Source organism: Ceratotherium simum, chromosome 26 (assembly GCF_057802395.1).
Source record: "Ceratotherium simum simum isolate JZ-2026a chromosome 26, ASM5780239v1, whole genome shotgun sequence".
In the NCBI taxonomy this organism is placed as follows: domain Eukaryota; kingdom Metazoa; phylum Chordata; class Mammalia; order Perissodactyla; family Rhinocerotidae; genus Ceratotherium; species Ceratotherium simum.
Window position 1 is genome coordinate 18,887,884 of NC_141925.1, and position 20,009 is coordinate 18,907,892.

General features: G+C 43.4%; 1 pseudogene across 1 annotated transcript in view; it reads right to left on the reverse strand.

Moving 5' to 3' along the window:
- Window positions 1-20,009, reverse strand: part of LOC101393862 (acyl-coenzyme A synthetase ACSM2A, mitochondrial-like) — a 94,411-nt pseudogene that overhangs the window by 44,965 nt on the left and 29,437 nt on the right. The window contains exons 5-12 of the transcript XR_015548550.1: window positions 18,716-18,922; window positions 17,277-17,413; window positions 16,061-16,065; window positions 15,666-15,822; window positions 12,955-13,025; window positions 12,609-12,741; window positions 11,097-11,176; window positions 9,897-9,997 (exon numbers count right to left, since the gene is read on the reverse strand). The product of XR_015548550.1 is annotated as an acyl-coenzyme A synthetase ACSM2A, mitochondrial-like (transcript). The remainder of the gene's footprint in view (window positions 1-9,896; window positions 9,998-11,096; window positions 11,177-12,608; window positions 12,742-12,954; window positions 13,026-15,665; window positions 15,823-16,060; window positions 16,066-17,276; window positions 17,414-18,715; window positions 18,923-20,009) is intronic.

A 20,009-nucleotide genomic window follows, 5' to 3' on the forward strand; every position in this document is an offset into this window, starting at 1 on the left:
CAGCATGGCTTGATGAGTGGTGTCTATGTCCACACCCAGGATCCAAGCCCACGAACCCTGGGCTGCCGAAGTGTAGCGCACACACTTAACCACTACACCACCAGGTCGGCCCCAAAGAGGCTCTTTTTCTAGTGGGATTTGCTAAGCTGCTAAAAATGTATGTTTGGAGCTTCTGGGGGCCATGACAAAGGTAGAGAATTTCAAGAAATGAAGCCAATACAGAAAGAAGGAAAGTCGAGTGTTGAAACAGACATCTCTGACCACATCATTTGAACGCCTGTTACCAGCCATGACTAAAGCTTCACCCACCCATGGACTTTTCAATTGAGCAACAAACTTCAAGTTGGATTTCTGTCACTTGGAACTGAGATAATCCTGAATAATATAGCAAGACCTCAGTGCAGAAAGTGGGAATGTAGGCCAGGTATTGGCTAGAACTTGTTCCCATGGGAGCATCCGACTTGCAATTCAGAGTGACTTAAAGGCTAAGGACAATTTTCAGGCATCTGGACAGTTGGGCTTTCTTGGTCATAGTCAGGCAGAACTTTGGAATTAGAGGCCTCATCCTCTGCCTGAAGGAGAGAAATAGAAGAGGACAACCATCCATCCTTCCTCAAGTTCAGAAGCCCAGAGGCCTCACCTTCGTCAGGTACCTGTACGGGGCCGTCATTGACTTCATGTGCTGCTGCAGCTCCTTGGTGAGCTGGTCCGGGGTCATGGGACAGAAACCATGGGGCCAGGACCACAAATGCCTTCACTACCTGCAGTGAGGATGAGGGCCAAGAGAAAAGGGGTCAGAGGGCATCGTCATCTCCTGGGATAATGCAAAATCAGTGGTAAGAATCACACCACAGCTAACACCTGTATATCCCCTCAATTACTCCTCCAGCTATCCATGGCAGGGCAAAGGGAGAAAGTGATGATAATAACAGCCAAGATGAGAGAAGTCAAGATGGCGGCGTAGGCAGACTCTGAACTCACTTCCTCCTGCAGACACAGCCAATTTACAACTACTCGTGGAAAAATTACCCCCGAGAGAGAACTGAAAACTGGATAGGAGGAAATCCTGCAACAAACGACAATCCTAATTGAGGTGGAAGAGGCAGAAGTTCCCTTATGGAGAGAAAAAATGCCACCTTCACAAGCCGCCAGCTTGACAGCTGCCCAGGAGCAGCCCAAAGGTATGCAGCCTTCCTTGGAGAAGTGGGGCCCTGAGCCGGGGAGCACACTCGCTGTAGGCATTTTTTGGACCCAGCACGATCAATATGAGTGGCATAATATCTGACTTTGCCTGCTACTAAAACATTGGGGAGTACCACCAGAAAAGCTGGTTCACAAAGAAATTAAAACTGGCTCTTAAAGGGCCATTAACAAATTCACCTGTTTCAGAAAGCAACCTAAAATCACCAGAAAGAAAGGTGTACAGTGCTTTGGTGAAAAGAGACTCACCTGATAGGCTCTGAGTGTATCTAAGTGAGAGCTGAGACCTCTCCAGAGACTGGGACATTGGCGGCGGCTATTGTTGTGGCCTGGTGTGGGCATGCTGACACAGATGCTGGCAGATGCGATTGGAGTTCTCCCTGGGGCCTACTAGTCGAGGGTCTGCCCCACCCACTAGAGCACCAATTTAATCCAGCTCAGCCAGGGCAGGCAGCCCACTCTAGGGACTTGCTCCACCCAACAACAAGCCCTCAGGCAACTTGTGGCCCTGCACAGATTGGTGACTGGATTCTCTGAAGCCTGGCAACTGAGCCGACTATAGTGGGGCAGGGCGTGCACAAGGAGCGGGTGGAGAGTGGGGGGCAGTGGTGGAGTGTGTGGGGCTCCTGTCGTGGAGAGACTGGGTCCACTTCGGGAGGTGAGGGCACACACACAGGGCAGGACTGTGTTGACTGTGTATGTGGACCTGTGGGTGGCGGGGCTTGTCAGCTGCAGAAGACTTGTGCTTCTCAAAGACCCACATAGGGGCTTGCCCCACCTTCCAAAGCCTGAAACAATCGGGTGCTCCTGTGTCTGAGGCCAGCCCCACCCAGCTGCAATCCTCAGAGAGCTGACAAGAGACCTAAAGGCTGGAGGCTTATAGCAATTGTAAGCCCCTGAGCCTAACAACCTGCCATGCTGGGGGCCTACTCACTTAAAAGAAATACTGCAACACAAATGTGCTGTTAGAACTTGCAGCCAACTGTGCTGTGGCTCCCACACCCAATAAAGAGACTGAAGGGCCCACAACAACTACAAGAATCTGAGTATTACGACAGCTGGCCAGGAGCATAGCTCAGCCTCCCTGGGCACCTACAGGGAGAGCAAACAAGCCACAACAGAAAGACACATGTAGCCCACATAGGGGTCACTCCTGGAACATTCAGAACTGAGGGAAGCACACTACGGGCCTCATAAGGCATCACTTATATAAGATCACCTATCCAAGAGCAGGAGACGTAGCTGATCTACCTAATACATAGACACAAGCACAGGGAAAGAGCAAAATGAGGAGGCAAAGGAATACATTCCAAGTAAGGGACCAGGACAAAAGCCCAGAAAAGGAACTAAGTGAAACAGAAATGAGCAACCTACCCAACAGAGAATTCAAACAAAGAGTGTTAAGGATGCTCACTGATCTGGGGAGAAGAATGGATGAACTCAGTGAGAACGTCAACAAAGAAATGGAAGATATAAAAAACAACCAATCAGAAATGAAGAATACAATAATGGAAATGAAAAATTCACTAGAAGGACTCAAAAGCAGAGTAGAGGATACAAAAGAACAGATCTGTGAGCTGGACGAAAGGCTAGAAGAAATCATCCAAGCTGAACAGGTAAAAGAAAAAAGAATTAAAAAGAGTGAGGACAGTCTAAGGGACCTCTGGGACAACATCAAGTGCACTAACATCCATGTTATAGGTATCCCAGAAGGAGAAGAGTGAGACAAAGGGGCAGAGAATCTATTTGAAGAAATAATAGATGAAAACGTCCCTAACCTAAGGAAAGAAACAGACATATAGGTACAGGAAGCACAGATAGCACCAAACAAGATAAACTCAAAGAGGCCCACACCAAGACATATCATAATTAAAATGTCCAGAATTAAAGATAAAGAGAGAATCCTAAAAGCTGCAAGAGAAAGACAAGTTACATACAAAGAAAACCCCATAAGGCTATCAGCTGACTTCTCAGAAGAAACCTTACAGGCTAGAAGAGAGTGGCACGATACATTTAAAGTGCTAAAAGGAAAAAACTTACAGCCAAGAATACTCTACCCGGCAAGGTTATCATTCATAATGGAAGGAGAGATAAAAAGTTTCCCAGACAAGAAAAAATTAAAGGAGTTTGTCACCAAGAAACCGGTACTACAAGAAATGCTAAAGAGATTTATTTAAGGGGAAAAGAGAAGACCACAAATAGGAAAAATTATCTATTTCCATGATAAGAGGGTAATGGATACAAATGCACAAAAAAGAGGTTAGATGTGATATCAAAAACATAAAATGTGGGAAGAGGGGAGTTAAAGAGTAGAGCTTTCAGACAGAGGTCAAACTAAAGAGATCAACAATTCTGTATATGGACCCCATGGTAATCACAAACCAGAAACCTACAATAAATACACAAAAAACTAAGAGAAAGGAACCCAAACATAATACTAAAGAAAGCCATCAAACCACAAGGGAAGAGAACAAGAGAAGAAGAAAGGAACAGTGAAGGACTACTAAAACACTGAGGAAAAAAACGTTAAAAAATGGCAGTAAGTACATACTTATCAATAGCTACTTTAAATGTCAATAACTAAATGCTCCAATTAAAAGACATAGGGTGGCCGATTGGATACAAAAAAAACAAGACCCATATATATGCTGCATACAAGAGACACACTTCAGACCTAAAGACACTCACAAACTGAAAGTGAAGGGATGGAAAAAGATACTCCACGCAAATGGCAATGAAAAGAAAGCTGGGGTAGCAAGACTTATATCAGACAAAATACACTTTAAAAGAAAAACTGTAAAAAGAGACAAAGAAGGGCATTACATAAGGATCAAGGGGACAATCCAACAAGAGGATATAACACTTGTAAATATCTACGCACCCAAAGGAGGAGCACCTAAATATATAAAGCAATTATTAACAGACATAAAAAGAGAAATAGATATTAACACAATAATACTAGGGAACTTTAACACTCCACTTACACCATCAGATAGATCATCCAAACAGAAGATTAATAAGGAAACATTGGCCTTAAATGACACACTTGAACAGATGGACCTAGTAGATATATACACAGCATTCCATCCAAAAACCGAAGAATACACGTTCTTTTCAAATGCACATGGAACATTCTCCAGGATTGATCACATATTAGGCCACAAAACAAGTCTACATAAATTCAAGAAGATTGAAATAAAACCAAGCATCTTTTCTGACCACAACGGTATGAAACTAGAAATCAACTACAGGAAGAAATTCAGAAAAGCCACAAATATGTGGAGATTAAACAAAATGCTACTGAACAACAATTGAGTCAACGAAGAAATCAAAGGAGAAATCAAAAAATACCTGGAGACAAATGAAAATGAAAATACGACATGCCAGAATTTATGGGATACAGCAAAAGCGGTTCTAAGAGGGAAGTTTATAGCAATACAGGCCTATCTCAACAAATAAGAAAAATCTCAAATAAACAATCTAACAATGCACCTAAAGGAACTGGAAAAAGAACAAACAAAGCCCAAAATCAGTATAAGAAGAGAAATAATAAAAATCAGAGCAGAAATAAATGAAAAAGAGACTAAAAAAAAACCAATAGAAAAAATTAATAAAACCAAGAGCTGGTTCTTCGAAAAGATAAACAAAATTGACAAACTTTTAGCTAGACTCACCAAGAAAAAAAGAGAGAAGGCTCAAATAAGTAAAATCAGAAATGAAAGAGGAGAAATTACAACAGACACCTCAGAAATACAAAAGATTGTAAGAGAATACTATGAAAAGCTATATGCCAACAAATTCAACAATCTGGAAGAAATGGATCAATTCTTAGAATCATACAGCCTTCCAAAACTGGATCAAGAAGACATAGAGAATTTGAATAGACCAATCACCAGTAAGAAGATTGAAACAGTAATCAAAAATAAAAATCCAGGACCAGACGGCTTCCCTAGTGAATTCTACCAAACAATCAAAGAAGACTTAATACCTATCCTTCTCAAACTCTTCCAAAAAATTGAGGAGGGGGGGAAGCTCCCTAACTCATTCTACAAAGCTGACATTACCCTGATACCAAAACCAGACAAGGACAACACAAAAAAAGAAAATTACAGGCCAATATCACTGATGAAGATCAACACAAAAATCCTCAACAAAATACTAGCAAATCGCATACAACAATACATTAAAAAGATTATACACCATGAGCAAGTGGGATTTATTCCAGGTATGCAGGGATGGTTCAACATTTGCAAATCAATCAATGTAATACACCACATTAATAAAATGAAGAATAAAAATCACATGATCATCTCAATAGATGCAGAGAAAGCATTTGACAAGATACAGCATCCATTTATGATAAAAACTCTGAATAAAATGGGCATAGAAGGAAAGTACTTCAACATAATAAAGGCCATATATGACAAACCCACAGCTAATATCATCCTCAATGGTGAAAAACTAAAAGCTATCCCTCTAAGAACAGGAACCAGACAAGGATGCCCACTCTCACCACTCCTATTTAACATAGTATTGGAAGTCCTAGCCAGAGCAATCAGGCAAGAGAAAGAAATAAAAGGGATCCAAATTGGAAAGGAAGAAGTGAAACTCTCACTATCTGCAGATGACATGATTTTATATATAGAAAATCCCAAGGAATCCACCAAAAAACTTTTAGAAGTAATAAACAAATATGGTAAAGTTGCAGGATACAAAATCAACATACAAAAATCAGTTGCACTTCTATACACTAACAACAAAGTAGCAGAAAGAGAAATTAAGAATACAATCCCATTTACAATTGCAACAAAAAGAATAAAATACCTAGGAATAAACTTAACCAAAGAGGTGAAAGATCTGTACACCAAAAACTATAAAACATTGCTGAAAGAAATTAAAGAAGACACAAAGAAGTGGAAAGATATTCCATGCTCTTGGATTGGAAGAGTTAAAATAGTTATTGGAAGAGCTTAACATAGTTAAGATGTCCATACTTCCTAAAGCAATCTATATATTCAACGCAATCCCTATCCAAGTTCCAACAACATTTTTCACAGAAATAGAACAAAGAATCCTAAAATTTATATGAAACAACAAAAGACCCCGAATAGCTAAAGGAATCCTGAGAGAAAAGAACAAAGCTGGAGCTATCAGACTCCCTGATTTCAAAATATACTACAAAGCTATAGTAACCAAAACAGCATAGTACTTCAAAAGCCCAGAAATAAACCCACACATCTATGGACAGCTAATCTTCAACAAAGGAGCCAAGAACATACAATGGGGAAAAGAAAGTCTCTTCAACAAATGGTGTTGGGAAAATTGGACAGCCACATGCAAAAAAATGAAAGTAGACCATTATCTTACACCATACACAAAAGTTAACTCAAAATGGATTAAAGACTTGAATGTAAGACCTGAAACTATGAAACTTCTAGAAGAAAACACAGGCAGTATGCTCTTTGACATCAGTCTTAGCAACATATTTTCAAGCACCATGTCTGACCCGGCAAGAGAAACAATAGAAAAAATAAACAAATGGGACTACATCAAACTAAAAAGCTCCTGCACAGCAAAGGAAACCATCGACAAAACGAAAAGACAACCTAACAATTGGGAGAAGATATTTGCAAACCATACATCTGATAAGGGCTTAATCTCCAAAATATATAAAGAACTCATGCATCTCAACAACAAAAAAACTAACAACCCAATTAAAAAAATGGGCAAAAGGCCTGAACAGACATTTCTCCAAAGAAGATATACAGATGGCCAACAGGCACATGAAAAGATGCTCAATATCACTAACTATCAGGGAAATGCAAATCAAAACTACAATGAGATATCACCTCATGCCCATCAGAATGGCTATAAGTAACAAGACAGGAAACAACAAGTGTTGGAGAGGATGTGGAGAGAAGGGAACTCTCATACACTGCTGGTGGGAGTGCAAACTGGTGCAGCCACTATGGAAAACAGTATGGAGATTCCTCAAAAAATTAAGGATAGAACTACCATACGATCCAGCTATTCCACTGCTGGGTATTTATCCAAGAAACTTGAAAACACCAATGCATAAAGATACATGCAGCCCTGTGTTCATTGCAGCGTTATTCCCAATAGCCAAGGCTTGGAAGCAACCTAAGCGCTCATCAAGGGACGAATGGATAAAAAAGATGTGGTGTATATACACAATGCAATACTACTCAGCCATAAGAAACGATGAAATCCAGCCATTTGTGACAACATGGATGGACACTGAGGGTATTATGCAAAGTGAAATAAGTCAGAGGGAGAAGGTCAAATAACGTATGATCTCCCTCATTAAGTAGTAGATAATAACAACAACAAACAAACACATAGAGACAGAGATTGGATTGGTGGTTACCAGAGGGGAAGTGGGGAGGGAGGAGGGCAAAAGGGATGATTAGGCACATGTGTGTGGTGATGGATTGTAATTAGTATTTGGGTGGTGAACATGAGAACATGATGTAATCCATGTAGAAACAGAAGTATAATGATGTACACCTGAAATTTATACAATGTTAAAAACCAATGTTACTGCAATAAACAAAAAATCTAAAAAAAAAGAGGAAGTAAAGAAAAGCATTGAGAGTAGATCTGGATCATTTCCAGGGAGCAAATTTTAATGAACATTTTGATTATCGTCAGGTCATTTCTTCAAATAAAATTGTATTTTTAATGATTAGTAAAAAAAAAATAGTAATAACAGCCAAGATTCCACCTCTCTCTCTCAAGTGGCTTATTGGATGCGCAGGTAGGATTGTACATTGAGACCAGGCTTACCTCATATCCCCAGGACAATAGAGAGTGAAGGGGAGAAACTCCTTCACAATATTAGAGAAGAGAGGAAAATAAAGACTGGGGACCATGAGCCTAAATGACTTGTTTAACCTCTCCAAACTACAGTTTGCACGTCTATAAAATGGAGATCCAATTGTTGTACTTACTTTCACGGGAAATGAAATGAATTCATATGCAGCACAGCTCAGCTCAGTGCTTGGCACACAGGGTTTTCTGAGTATCCCCTTCGGGCCCCATTTGCCTAATGGCTCCCATGATTTCCCTGGGTGATACATCCCTTACCTGCCAGAGTATGACATGGTCAACTTCCTACAAAAATGTCCTTGGACATCAACCTGCACCTCTGTACCTTAACCTTTCCCTAGACACACACCACGCTCTGTTAGACTCCATCTGGCCTATTCCTATAACCCTGGCATTACAGGAGGTCTTTCTTCTTCCCTGTATTCTCACTGTAGATCCCATGGCTCAGGGGCTGTACCTCTTGCCTCAAATTCCTCCTCATTCCTTTCGTCAGGGATCAGATTCTCATTCAAATGACAGACAGCAGTGGAATCCTTGCAGCCCCATAATAATAGGCCTTATGTGGTGCTTGCTATGTGCCAGGCCTTATTCCAAGCACTTTACAAATATTAACACAGAGATCAAGAGGCCTGTTGGAGGCCAAACAGCCATTACAGCTGGCAGAGCTGAGACCAGAAGCCAAATGTCTTGGCCACCAGCTTGACTCTTTCTCCTGGTCACCATGCAGCCCCTGCTGGCGTTAACTCTGCGGCCTTGAGTCATCCCACCAACTCCTGAGTCTGTTTCCTGTCTGTCCAGTGGGGAGAATCCCAGCGTGTGAGGATAGAGGGGACAGCGCACAGGAAATGCTTGAAGAAGCGCACAGTGCAGCTGTGCCCTCTGCTCTGGGGCTCGGTTTTCCTCCTCTGTACAGCGGAAGTGATCATGTGGATCTACAGCAATTCTTTTATTTAACACACTCTTACGTAGCACTGTTCTAAGTGTTTCACAAACATTAATGCTTCTCAATATCCATAACATCGCTGAGAGATATTATAACACATATTTTACAGGTGAAGAAACTGAGGCATGAGAGACCAGTAACTTGCCCAAGATCACACAGTAAATAGTGGAGCAGGGTTCTGAACTCAAGCAGTTTGTCTCCAGGACCTCACAGGGTCGTTGGGAGGATCCAATGAGTTTAATGTATGTGAAGTGCTTTGAGACAGGGCTCATCACATAGTAAGCACTCAATAAATGGTAGCAATGATTATTACTGGATTTATTATTTAACTTATTATTTAATGTGTTTGAGGTCTTCCCTGCCCATTTTTCAATGATAACGGGCTTGGATGAGTTTTGGAATCTCTGGCTTCACCATCCTCACCTGTAAAGTGAGCCGGTTAGCCTCAAGAATCATCTGTTTCTAACGTTGTGAGATCTGAAGGTAGGGGTGCCTCCAATTATATGGTGGCTTCAATGTGGCGTCTAGCACAGCTCTGAAGGAGATCAATGGCATGGAGCAGGGACAATCGTTGGGGGTGGGGGCAGGGCTGCCCTTGGGAAAACACTGCTGTATAGAGTTGACAGGCAATAAGCTTTCTGGCATGAAGCACTTCTTGGGGTGGAAAGGGGTGTCTGGAGAAAGATGATTCTTCAAATGGGATCTTAGTGATGGGCTAAGGATGGCAGGGGTGAATGGCCAATCTTTTCTCTTGGCAAAGCGCCCATTCTTGGACACTGGACACCCCTTGTCCCTGTGTCTTGCCAATCCCTCTTGGGAAGTTCATAACTTTGGGACCCCTCTCATCCCTCTCAGAACCCCTTATCCCCACAAGGGGACAGAGAGAGGAGAGGGGGTTCCTCACCACATAGCCAGAGAAGATGCCTATAGGCCTGATGGGCTTGACCCTGATGCCCAAGTCTCCTTCTGCACCAGGGGCAGGACATTGCCCTCGTCATCTATGACCTGGAGGAAGAAGCAGATTGATCTGCATAATAGGAAATGGCTTGAATGGCAGCCCGGAAGGGCTGAGTTGGTCAAATGGAAGACCCTCTCTCTAGTGGTCACTGAAAACAAGAACCAGAAACCAAAGGAAGACAAGAGTTTTAAACCCAGATCTCCAGTCCACCAGCCTGGGATGGTTTAGGGGAAGCCCCTTATTGAGACTGGACCAGATGAGCTTGGGAAGATTCTTCTGGCCTTAGGAGCTCAGGAAATATAATAGCCTCCCATTATCTTTGAGGCCTATGGGCCTGGACATCAGACAGATCAAAACTCAAATGATGACTCTGCTATCTTACTAGTTAGTTGTCTTTGAGCTACTTAAGCTATACATCTCAGGGCCTTCCTCTGTAAAACAGATAATGACAGCTTATTTCACAGGATTGTACGAGAATGAAATAAGATACTAAAAAAAGGGCTCTGTAAATGGTTATCACAGTCAGGGGTGGGATAGCAGACAATTACACATAACACTGAATAAAAATTGTTACCCTTTAGATACACACACCCATACACATAAAGATAGATACACATACACACATTCTATTTCTTGGAATTTAGCCCAAAGAAATAGGGGAAAGGATCAATATGTTAGCTACAGCATATTGGTTATAGTGTTGTTTTTACTAGCGAAAAATTTGGAAATCACCTATTGACTAACACAAGGCGTGAAGAATGGTGGAGCCACTGTTCACTACGCAGTCATGAAAAATCACGCTGAAGATTGGTGCTAACTGACCCGGAAAGAGGGTCAGCCAAGATTGTTCAATGATAAAAGTGAGTTACAAAATGATATGTTAAGATTCACCCTTATTTTTTTTAATGTTTATATTTATATAACTAATGAGCTAGCCAATTTGCTAGCTATTCAAAGTAGTTTTCTCTGGATGATAAAAATATGAATAATTTTCTCTTTTTTCTTCCTTTCTGTCTTCCTTCCTCTCTTTCTCCCTCCCTCCTTTTAATATCTTTGCTTTCTATTATTTTTAATTAATGAGCAATATAATAAGTAAATTACCGAAAAATTGCTGTTTTCCCTCCCTCCTTAGTGCCCCTAACAAACCTGCACATCATAATGGGGACAGCGGGTCCCAGGCGGCCAGGTCTGATTCTCATTGTCTTGGAAACTCTGCAGGTGATTCCCTGTGGGAAGTGGTGGGCGGATCAGCAAACTTCAGGAGGATCACAGGTCACAGAAAAAGAAAGACAGACTCAACAGAGCAGGTCCTGACACAGTCCTGAAGTAGCCTTTCGTTTGGTGGCTCCCTCCCTCCCCTTTCCCTGGCTCCCGCCTTTACTGGAACCCTCATCCTAGAGGTTGCCCTACAGTGGAAAGCAATCTGATTGACCACTCCCCAGGGAAGAGGAACTAACCACATTATAATCTCTTTAGAAGGAGCCATACTTTAATAAGAGACCACAGACACCAAAAGTCCTTTAAAATAATATGGGATTAAATTATCTCCCATAGGGGCCGGCCCGGTGGCCCAAGCGGTTAAGTGCGCATGCTCCGCAGCGGCTGCCCGTGGTTCACCGGTTCGGATCCCAGATGCGCACCAATGCACCACTTGTCAAGCCATGCTGTGGCGGCATCTCATATAAAGTAGAGGAAGATGGGCATGGATGTCAGCCAAGGGCCAGTCTTCCTCAGCAAAAAAAAGAGGAAGATTGGCAGATGTTAGCTCAGGGCCAATCTTCCTCACACACACAAAAAATTATCTCCCATAAGAGGACTAGCTCTGCTTGAATCCTGAAATGAATCCTACAGAGACACTGGTGTCCAAAGGAGCAGTCCCTAAACATGGCCTCCTCTGAAAGGCTGGAAGCCCTTGCCATGACTCCATTGTCCTTCCCCACATGTGCAAAGTTCTTCCATATCACAGCCCTGCCATGAGCCTTCTCGGGAGTTCTGCCAGGGGACCCATTAGCCATAGAAGGATGTAAGGTAAAAGAGTAGAGAGGAGGAGGCGAGAAGTCCTGAGAGTCCCAAGAAGAAGCACTGGGAAAGGAGTTGGGGGAAGGATTCTCCAGGTAGTTTGGGTCAGTGACATAGTGTAGAGCAACGGGAATCCACATTACGCTCACGGGGCCCAAGAGTTCCAAGAAGGTCTCTCAGTGCCTAAGGCAGGGTCCTAGTGGGTTCCTCTCCCCACCCCTCACTTCAATCTGAGCAGCTTAGTACAGTGCCTGCATGTTCAATAAACTCAGGTCTCTGCAGAAATACTACCCCGTTGCAGGGGACTTTCCTGACCATCATATCTGAAACAGTAGCCCTTCATCCCACCTCACCCCTTCTCACCAGCTTGACTTTTCTCCACAGAACTTCTCACCATCTGCCATGTCATATATTCATTAGTTTATGTCTCTCTCCCGACTCCCGCTAGAACGTCATCTCCATGAGAGCAGGAGCTTTGCCTGTTTTGTTTCTGCTGAATTGTCAATACCTATCCCATGGTAGGTGCCCAATAAATATTTACTGAATAAGCACAAGATAAATGGTGGCTCGTGTTTTTATTATCAAAGAGCCTTTTGAAGCCCACCACGTTCACCAGCCCATGGTTCTAGGAGCAGGTACCATTTCTGTCTGGCCATAGAATTCTCGGATGTCCAGTCCTGTCTAAGCCCTCCAGCTCTCCCGAGTGCCTGGAAGGAGGGTCTCCCCTCTGCTGAAGCAGTTCTGTAGATGTGGGAACTTGTACCTGAAAAAGAGAAGAGAGGTCATTGTTCCCTCTGAGCCTCCCTGGAACCAAACTCTGCCTAGAGCTGGATTCTAGGTGCTTTGATGATGAAGTTGGCTTCATGGGGCTAACTGTGCTCAGAGGGCCAGATAGATGAGCACGTGTGTATGTGGGGGAGGCAGGAGGAGGCGCCAATAGACCAGAGGCTCTTTCCAAACCCCAAAGCCCCATCTCCTGGAAAGATCCTGTTGAACCAACATCCAGTAAATGATGGGGGCTCCTACCACATTGTTGACTGGGGAGCTGGGCAGGGCCTGGAGGGAGAGAGCCAGCTGACACTGCCCATCAGGTCAGATGCCAAACTAACTGGTAGGCACAGTGGTTATGAGCATGAGCTACAGAGGTGGGCTCTAGATTTAAATCCTACCTTCTTTGCTGTGTCTATTTCAGGCCACATGAGCCCCAATTCTCACGCACCCTCAACCAAAAAGGACAGAGAAATGACCACCTATCAATACAGAGAAAAGGTCCAGGACAAATTTGGAACATTTTTGTCAAATCCTGGCAGCCTATTCCTGTCAATGTAATGACTTGCCCCCATAAACACACTTCTAGAATGACATAAACCCCTGGTCACCAAGGGAAAGACATCAGCCACTGTAACAAATCGGCTATGTGGTCTTGGTTAAGTCCTTAACTTGCTGGGACTAGCTTTATAATAGATTAATTCCAGCCCTATTTCCCAAAAATATTGTTGGGATACAATTCAGGTAGAAAAGTGCTTTGACAAGTTAAAATTGCCTATAGACAATTCAGAAGAAGTGCTACTAAAAAATAGCCAGTACTGAATACTTGCCAGGCCCTGTGCTATCTCAATTAATTGCTCACAATAATCTCACAGAGTTCGTATTATCACTCCCATTTTAAAGAGGGGAAAACTGACTCAGAGAGTTTAGTAACTCACCCAAGCTCACAGAGCCAGCAAGTAGTGGAACCAGCATTTGCAGCCTGTACTCTCTACTGTTATGTAACACCACCTCCATCCATGCTTTGCTTTGTGCAGAATTTATTACAAAGATGGTTTAGGCAAAAATATATAGAAAAAATGATTAACATTAGTGCATCATGCAATTATTTCCTCTGAGTGCTCTTGATGAACTGGTATAAGTCATGAAGATCATCCCATTTCCCTTACTGCCTTGCCTTCCAGGAAGCTCAACATGCAATTATCCAGTTATTTGCTGTACTTCTCCTTACTCTCTTTAGTTTCCCCTCTTCTCCATCTCCACCCTGTATTTTCCTAATAGGCTTTATAATTTTACATTGTTTTCATGTTGTTGTTTTTTTTCTATTTGTGACACTTAAAACCCACTTCAAATCCTTTTTTGGAAGGAGGCAGAGTAAGAATTTGTTTAAAACAGAGAATGACAGAATCATCTGGAGAGAATCTCCTGAGAGAACCCAGACCACGCCTGACCTTTTGAACTTTAAGGATGCCATCCACACCTCAGTTTGCTCCTGGGGTCTCTGTTGCCAGTGAAACAGAAGTCTGGGTGGGCCATCAACTGCTACAGAGACCTGGAGGCCCCAGGATACCAGTGACCCAACTCCCCATCACAAATAGAGTCCAACGTAGGGCATGACTTCGCAAGCAAAATGAACCAATTTCCATTGCTTTGTTGCCCCAGAGGATGTAGTTTATAGATTTCATTTAATGGCTACCCCATCAAGTTCCACTACAAAAACTCACATCTATTCTTCAAAACTTCTCACAGATAACAGCCCCAAATTGGAAATAACCCTGATGTCCATCAACAATAGGATGGAAAAAGAAATTGTGATAGATCCACAGAATGGAATACTATACAGTAACTGAAGAGAACAAACTTCTAATACGTGCAACAATATGGACAGTAATCACAGAGAATATGTTGAGTGAAAGAAGCCAGACACAAAAGATTACACACTGTATGATTCCACTTATATGAAGTTTAAGAAGAGGCTAAATTAATCTATGGTGGTAGAGGCCAAAAGAGTGATTAACTTATGCAGGGGTGTGGACAATGGCCTGAGGGGGGATGAGCACTGTCTGCAGTGGTGGGAATGTTTCACATCTTGATCTGGTGGGGGTTACATGGGTGTCTTCTATGGACTGAATGTTGTGTTCTCCACAATCCATATGCTGAAGCCAAGCTTCCCATGTGATATTTGGAGGTAGGGCCTTGGGGAGATAATTAGGTTTAGATGAGGTCACGAGAGTGGGGCTTCCGTGATAGGGTTAGTGTCCTTATAAGAAGAGGAAGTGACACCCGAGCTCGCTCTCTCCACCGCGTGGGGACACAGGGAAAAGGCAGCCTTCTGTAAGCCAAGAAGAGAGTTGTCACCAGGAACCCAACCATGCTGGCCCCCTGATCTCAGACTCCCAGCCTCCAGAACTGTGAAAAGTAAATGTCTGTTGTTTAAGCCAGCCAGTCTATGCTATTTTGTTATAGGAGCCTGAGCTGACTAATAAAGTATCTAACATAGGTAAATTATTTTCAACCTGTACACTAAAGATGACTCCACTCTATCCACACACACACACACACAAATACACATACACATACAGATGGGACCACCTCCAATATTCCATTCCTCTCTTTTACACTTGGTTCACCACCATCTATCTGATACTTGACACCAGAGCAAGAGCCCATTAAATGTGTGTTGAGTAAATGAATGACCCATGATGCCTGTCTCCTGAATATATTCCTTTTATCTGTATATGGGTCTGTCTCCTTCCCTGGACCACGAGCTCTGTGAGGGCAGGGACCATTTCCATCTCACTAACCACTGTCCATCTGTGTGACAAGGGTTAGTCAAAATTAGGTGAATTGAAAGAAACTGCAATAAATTGGAGGGTGAAAACCTTGGGCTCACTCTGACCATCTGGTGCAAACTGGATCCTCTCTTACCTTTAGAATGACCAGCGGGTCAAACTTTGGTAAGAGATGGATAAATGTGCATGCTCCTGACAGCCAGGGTTCCAGAAATGAGGTCAAGAGGTTTAATATCCAAGCTGTGTCTGAGATGGTCCATATTATGCCAGAGGCTTTCAGGTCTATCCACACGCTGAGAACATAGAGGAAACACATGTACATATATGTGAGTGCAAGCTGGGGTGAGTGGAACATGAGTGTGTGCGTACGTGTGGGGAGGGGTAGGAGTATGTGAACAGGTCCGTGTGGACCTGAGTGTGTTTGTGTATGCTTGTAGGAGTGTGTGTAAGTGTGAGCAGGCAGGGAGAAGGAGAGGTTTTCTATCCACACATCCTTGTATCAAGAAGGGGCAAGTATTCACAAGGTGTGACCCCAGCTCCCATGACTTAACAGGTAATTGGGTCTCATTCACTTTATCCCCAGAATGTAGTACAATTTTGGCGTGTGGTAACCACCTAGGAAACGTTTACTAACAGAAGACATCTAAGTGAATATTCTAACAAGAGGCCTTGCTAAGTTCAAGTTTGGCTGGGTAGACCTTTGGTTCTCTTTTCTTAAAGAATCATGAATTTCCTGAGCACAGCTGAGGGTCTGGTACAGGGCGAAAACTTGTTCCCTTTCTCCAGGCCAGAATAAAAGGTATCAGTCCTGTTTTAAAGCAAAAATGATTTAGGCTAGACATGAAGAACTTTCTTGTGGCTGGGTATCTCCATAGTGTGTGTCCCTTCCTGAAGACAATTAATGCTTTCAGTTCTGTAGGGAAATTGGGTCATAGCCTACTAGGACCAAATTTTGGAAGGGCTGAGAATTTAATATCTTAGTTACATTTAAGTGATTTATCTTCTCATCTTTTAGAAACTGCATTTTACTATAGCTTTTCCATGAAATAATTTCTATTAAATAATTTAATTTTCTGGCACCACTGGCTCACAGGTGGAACATTTAAGTTTTTGAGGTTTTTTGCATTAAAATATTTTTCCAGTTTTAATCATAAAATTAACATGGTAAGCAGGATCCACTGAAAAAGACCCTGAAGAGCTCTTGTTATTATCGCATGACACACTTGGCGTGGTATTTCCTGATTCCACTGACAGGGCTGATGTAGAGCGGAAGGACATTCTGAATTAAGAGATCTGAGATCCAGAAATTCTGAGACCTCAGTTCATCTAATTAACCCAGTTACAGCTTCTACGTGAATGGATTTGAAAAGTAATTTGCTGCTGACAAAAAGGCCCTCTTGGAATCTGTAGCATCAAAGCAAATTACCAGCACCCCGAAGGACAAGACACAGAGCAGTCTGGGGAGAAACGCATATAAACTTTACGTTAATCATTCAGTCTACTAGACACGTGGCTCAAAGCACTGAGGAGATGTTGAGATCCCATGTTATCTGAAACAGAAATGTCCCACCAGAGGTCACTGGATACCCAGCTTGCTAAGCCATGCTCCCTGGTGTCCCCCTTCCCAACCGTCTATCTCAGAAGCATCAGATGGTAGCCCACCCCAGTAGAACTCGATTTGAGCTCAGACAAGTCTCAAGGCCTGGTTGTGTAGTTCTCTGTAAAGAAAGAGCTCTTCTTAACCAGCATCCATCTTGGTCTTGATGCGCAGGCTTGAGTGGGAGTGTTGTGCCATCTTGGCAAGGCCACTGGTCCCGCTGGTGAAGTCGATGGCAGCTGCTTCTTGGCTTCCAGTCCACACAGCGATGTGTGGTAGATGCTTCTCTGACAGAGACACAGACTGTCACCTTCTCAGATCTGCCCTGGACACCAGATGTCCTGGTGACTCATCTCTTCCCACCTTCCCCCAGGCTGGCAAGGGCAAGTCAGCCAACCCACTTCAGAGGGGGATAGATGAAAGGTCAAGGTTATGAGATTCTGAGTCAGTCAGACGTGGGCTTGAAAACGACTCGGCTTTGACACTTTGTTAACTGTGTAACGTTGGACCACTTATTTAACTTCTCTGAGTCTCACTTTCCATATCTGTGAAATGGGATCAACAATACCTGTCTGTTTCATTGAGTTATTGAGAAAATTAACTGTAACACAAAGGAAACAAGCAACTTGCTCAGCAAGAACTCAATAAATGTTGATCTGACTGTTGTTGGGAGCCCCAGCGTGACATCAGGTGAAGGGAAGGTGCTCAGTTAGTATGAGTTTTCCCAGGACACCCTCTTCCATTCCCATGAAGCATCCGCACATCTCCCGGACCCCTCCTCCAGTGTCCTGGTTTCAAGTGTCAAAGCTGGTCTCATGTTGTCCACTTCTCTGGCAGTTATCTTAAAGACCATGACACTAGAAAAGCTTTCATTCTCCCTAGGGGTTTCCTAAGGTATGTGTCTCTAATGGGAGGATTTCAGATATGTGACAGAGAAATGCATTCTTCCAGCCAGTCCTGCTATTGACGGCTAGAATGACACACAGAGTCCTCTGAATTGTGAAGCAGCCTGGCTTAGGGATAGAGAAGGTGGGAGGAGGACTCTGGAAACTCAGTATTCAGCTTGCTCTTGTGTTTTGCCTCATACACTCTTGGCCTCACCTCTGATTCCAGCAATGGTTGCAGTGAACAACTCTGGGCAAGTTTCAACACATATAGTGTTACTTCTAGTGTGGACCACAGGTGATTCACTTTGTGCCCCAGGGCTTCTCTGTTGCCACCATGGCACAGGACTCTGAGCCTGCTCTGCATGCATGTGCAGCCCAGAAGCGTGGGGTAGATAATGCCCCCACAGTTCAACTCTCCACCACTGGGGGTCAGGTTCTGATGGGTCAACACTCAGTCCTTTAGTGGACAATCCTGAGAGGCATTCTGTGTGCTCCTCAGAAGGTTCCTGCAGATCAAGCCCCACTTATCCCTGCAGTGACTCAATAATAAACTCTCGTATTAGCTTTTTCTTCTTCCCTGCTTCACTCTCCCCAGTCCCACACTCTGCTCCCTGGACTTTCCCAATAAAGCACCTGCACAGAAGTGCTTGGTGCCCTTTCTACTCTTCAGGAAAACCCAGGCTAAGACGTGTAGGTACTCACTGTAGTAGTATCTGAAAGTCCAGCCACCCATCTCGGCTTTTCTCAGACACCAGCAGCTTCGTTTTCAGAGAAGGGCAGTCAGGTGCTACAGTGTCCACTGCCTGGGCCACTTTGTCCCCAGCCATGATGGCCCTGGCCATGGACACGTGCACCCTGTAAGAACGTCTTTGGCTTTCATCTGGATAGTCCCAGGCATGAAGACAAGGTCTAGAGAAGCCAAACGGCTTAGAGAGAACTGGAAGGAGGGCTACCTTCTTCCCCAGAGAAGCCCGATGTAAACACCCAGTGGGGAGTAAATTGGGGGTGGGGGGGAGTCTGGGTCGTGGTGACCAATGGAGAATAATAATAACAAGGGAACTGAGGATCAGAGAGTGATTGCAACCCAGATTTCCCTGGGTTGTCAGAGCTGTAAGGGGTCTAAGGAGAGAAACTGACTTGCCTAATGTCACACCATTGATAGTCTAAGGCCAACACAACCTTCCCCCTGCCCCCCAACACACATACAAAATGCCCTGCAGGAGTTTCCTGTATCCAGACTCACAGTCACTAAAATAAGGAAAGGCACCTGGAACTGTCCGTGGTCCCACAGCACGGCGGTGCTCTAGGTCCCGGCTGTTTCTCCCAAACCCAGGACCCTGAATGCAATTTCTTAGGCAAGAGTGCTCTTAGTTTTTCTTTGTTTTTGTTTTCTGTCTTGAAGAAACTCTTGTCACTTTGTTTTATTCTTTTGGAGAATAACTAGACTTATGTTTCACCTTTTATGAAGCTGATTTCACATGTTCCTCCTGTTAAATAGCTCTTAGCCCTGGCTCACTTTCTTTCCACTCTCAACACTTCAGAAGCCACAAAAAAAAAAACTTTATTGCTAAAAAATGCTAAAAATGCTAACCATCATCTGAGCCTTCAGCGAGTTGTAATCTTTCTGCTGGTGGAGGGTCTTGTAAAAAACACAACATCTGTGAAGCGCAATAAAGCAAGGCACAATAAAATGAGGTATGTCTGTAACTTGATGTATGTATACACTGTGAAATGATTACCACAATAGGTTAACATCCATCGCCACATGTAATTACAAATTTTTTTTCTTGTGATGAGAACTTTTAAGAACTACTCCCTTAGCAACTTTCAAATATATGATACAGTATTGTTAACTATAGTCCTCATGCTGTGCATTACATCCCCAGGACTTATTTATTTTATAACTAGAACTCCTCATCCCTTCTTGAACATCACCCGGGTACCCCCAACTCAACAGTTACCAAATTGAACTAGTCGTATTTCCCCGACACCCCCA